Genomic DNA, 4,284 nt, shown 5'->3' on the forward strand with positions numbered 1-4,284 from the left:
AAATGTCAATAAAAAAATATCTCTATTTAAATTCAAGTAAAATATAAAAAAATCAAAATAAATAAGAATAGAAATCTAATTTTTATGCTTTAGTTTAAATTTCAGAAAATCTACATTTTTATAAATTTATGAATTTAAAATGGAACAATAAATAATTTTTAAAAATTTTATTAAAAACCATCCTTTGACTAATTAACATCTAAAGAATTATTATCAGAACTATTAATGTTAAAAGAATTAATATAAAATATAGCTCTCTAAAATAACAGAGATTAAAATTTAAATTTTGTCAAAATAACATAGAGATTAAACAAGACATATATTTATGTACAACAATCGTCAGTGTATGTGCTCCCCACCAACAAGCTTTGAAGATTCCAACAACTTCATTAAGTAATGCAGGGAAAATAGTGAATAAATAGAAGGAAAGCTATAATTAATTCTCTCGAATTTTGTTCTATACACAATTCGTTCGACATCTTGAAATTGCTAAATATTTTTTTAGAAAAATAATTGTTACTAAAGGATAATTTGTCAATAAAAGACATATGAAAAAAAATTGAAATATATTTTTATATGTTAAAGTATCCGCATACACATTTTAAACATTTTGGATGTAATTAAACCGCAAATTAAATAAGAAAAATTTAAATGGATGAATTATAGTTTTCACTACATATTATTTTTAGAAGATGTGGCCGGGGGAATATAAATTAATAATGGAAACAAATATGTGTATATCTATCTACATATCTACATATTACATTGAAATTCAGGTAATTAAAAAATCATATATATATTTTTATGAAAGACATGCAACACTACTACACAATAATATAGTTAAGCATAACATTGGTATGATGGTATCTCCCCTTAAAATATATAAATATTTTGAAAAATTAATAAGATAAATTTTACTAACCGAAATAAATTAAGATAAAATTATTAATTTAATTTGGTGAAAACTCAAGTGCAGTTGATTTCACGTGAAGTTGATAATTGAGAGCCGTTAGAAGAAAATTTAATCAAATCATCTAACGGCTTTCAATTATCAACTTCACGTAAAGTTGACTGCACCTGAGTTTCCACCATTTAATTTATCCTAATACAAACTCTTTAATCCCCCACCCCCGCGCGCGCCCCCAATAAAACAAAGTAATAAAACTAAGAACCCCAAATAAAACAAAGTAATAAAACTAAGAAAAGTAGTAATTAAATAGCACTAAAAAGATATTTAACTAATTAATAAAGTGATAATACCAACCTGCATTTTTGGGCAATGACCTCCATGAACCTTCACCATTGGCTTTTATATACTTTGTTAATAGTTCATCCTCCTCTTCTGTCCACTTTCCCTTCTTCAACCCCACTTTTTCACAACAAGGAGCCCTTCCCATATTGAATTAGAAGAATGATCAAGAAATAATCTATTATATCCACTAAATTAATTTTCTACCTATTTATATTATTATTTACAAGTGGCACTACAATCAAGAAAAATACCAATGCAATGGCTACATATAATTAGGGTTTTGAAAGATTGAGAAGAAGGAGAACTAAAGGATGCATGCAAGAAATTTGTGTGTGAATGTGAATTGAATTGTAGAAAGGCAGAGGAATGTGAGTGATTTATAAGGGTGTGTTTATTATTGATTGTGAGATATGAACGGTGGAAGATTGTGCCACGTAGAGTGTCTATGAATGATACAGTGGTAGCTCACCCACTGTCGGCGAGAACCTCGTATAGTAAATATGTGGGTCAAATGTCAATCATGCATGTCCCATGTTACGTTACGTTTCTATATGGTCCTGTTTATTATTACTACATAGGACTTCCCATGTTACGTTCATGGTCCTGTTTATTATTACTAAGTTCATGCTCTTATTTAATATTTTATAAGAATAATAATGTTACATAGTCCTCGTCTATTTTTTTTATTTTTATGCAGATACTGTATATTTGTCAATAGAAAATTTTTATAATAAACATGATATTAGAGTTTTGTCTAACTTGCAACTATTATGGTAATTAACACAAAATTTATTAATGATTGGGTGTGATTTAAATACTTGTAGAATTAATGATTAGTTAATAAAAAATTTATTAACTCTTGATAAAAAATTCGAACTATATGATTATAATGAGTGAATTAATAAAGCCTTGGCTAAGGGAATTGAATTATTAAAAAATAAATTTCTTAGGACATTCTTAATTCATTATAATAATGATAATATGTTAGAGTTTGACAATTGTATAAATCATATTCTAAGGGTTAACCACAAGTTGAATATTTACTACGCACATGGTGTTAAATTTATGAGATTACACACTAATAAGTATTGTAATCTTTATGTTGATAAAGAATTATTTAATTATTAATTTTATTTGATCCCAAGAAAATGATTTTCTTAAATCAAATAGAATGTTATTATATCTTTTTTCTAGCATAAAAAATATAATAAAAGTGATAATTCATGAGAATGTTAAATGAGAATGTTAAATGATGATTAAGAATAATTAATGAGTTTTAAAATTTAAATTTTAAATTTGCATAAGATTCTAATTAAATGTATTTTAAATTGAGGGGTGATTTGATTTATAAAATTTTAATTTAAATAAGATAAATTCAAATCTAAAATAAAATAAGATTTAAATTCAAAAATTAAAATTAAGAATAACATGCATATCATACTATATATATGTAATCATGTAAAGGCACTACTCGAAAAAGATAACACACAATTTGTTTTTTTATCTCTACATATATAAATAGGGGCCTGCTACATATACAAGTCTTTTTGGCTTACAAGTCTTATAAGTTGGCACAAGCCCAACAAAAAACACGCATTACACTCCCACATTCAAGAGTAAATAAACGCACGTTATTCAATCACTTCCTGTTCCAAAATGCGCTACTCACCATGCATTATAAACGACTCTTCTTCTTCTTCCTCTATGAAAACGAGTTTCTTGTCAAATTTGAAGATAATGGAACTTCAGAAATACACCAAAACGATTACAGAAATACACACAAACGATTACAGAAATATACCCAAAGGATTATAGAAATACACCCAAACGATTACAGGAATTCACCCAAACAATTATAGAAATACACCCAAAGAATTACAGAAATACACCCAAAAGATTACAAAAACTACACCCAAAAGATTTAAGAAATACACCCAAAAATCGTTGAAGTACACCTTATGCATAATTCATAACTCTTTCTCTTTCTCCTCCTCATCTTTTGCTGTTTCTTCTTCTTCAAAAACGATTTCAGAGCTTGATGTCAAAAAACAATGGAAATCGAGAATAACGAAGAAAGAAAACAGAAAGAAAAGCACGTAAATGAAGAAGGAGAAAGAGAAGGCAAGAAACGAAAAAAAGAAGAAGAAAAAGAAGAAGAGGAAGAAGAACGTGCAGTAAGAAGAAAAAGAAGGTGCAGTGAAAATGTGCAGTAATGGTTGAAAAAGAAGAAATAGAAGACAAGAAACGAAAGAAAAGAAGAAAAAGAAGAAAAAGAAGAGGAAGAGGAAGAAGAACGTGTGCAAGAAGAAGGATGTGTATTTATAAAGACTTGTATAAAAAAAATACTTGTATGTGGAGAATTTCTCATATAAATATATGTGAATTTAATTTTTGAAAAAAAAATTAGTACAAAGAGTTGTAAATTTGAACAAGAATTTTTTAATTCAAATCATATTTTCATTAGACTATAAGTTGATAATAAGAATTAATCTCCGTGTGAATACGCATAATCCCTTCGTACAATCAAACGAAGAAAATTTTTTAACCTATTTCATCTCTCGTTCTTTAACCATTTACATGGTTGGAGGTTCATTTTGCTGCCTAATAATTTATATTTTTGAGATACTACCACATATAGTGATGAAGAACTTGGTCATCGTTATCAATGATGGATCTTATGATAATTTTGGGCAAAAGCCACATATTTTAGATGTACGATAAGCCAACACAGCTTTCAATAATTATAACTTTCGTTTTCTGTCTGTACGATAATAGAAGCTAAGTAATCTGGGATTTCTCATTGATCATATAACTATATATCCATTTCCCATACCTTAGATAGTGAAGGAAATATTAATTACGATCAACATTTTCAGAACAGCGAAAGAAGTTCGCTGGGATGATGTCTATGTATTCCGTGCAAACATTCCTATTTTAATTTTTTTTTGTGTGCAAGTATAAGTTTAGAGAGAAAAATAAGATAGTGTTTGGCCGTTTGGCAAGCCATATATGATTATCAAAATAAGTAGGTA

This window comes from Arachis ipaensis, chromosome B09 (genome assembly GCF_000816755.2).
Source record: "Arachis ipaensis cultivar K30076 chromosome B09, Araip1.1, whole genome shotgun sequence".
Classification (NCBI taxonomy): Eukaryota; Viridiplantae; Streptophyta; class Magnoliopsida; order Fabales; family Fabaceae; genus Arachis; species Arachis ipaensis.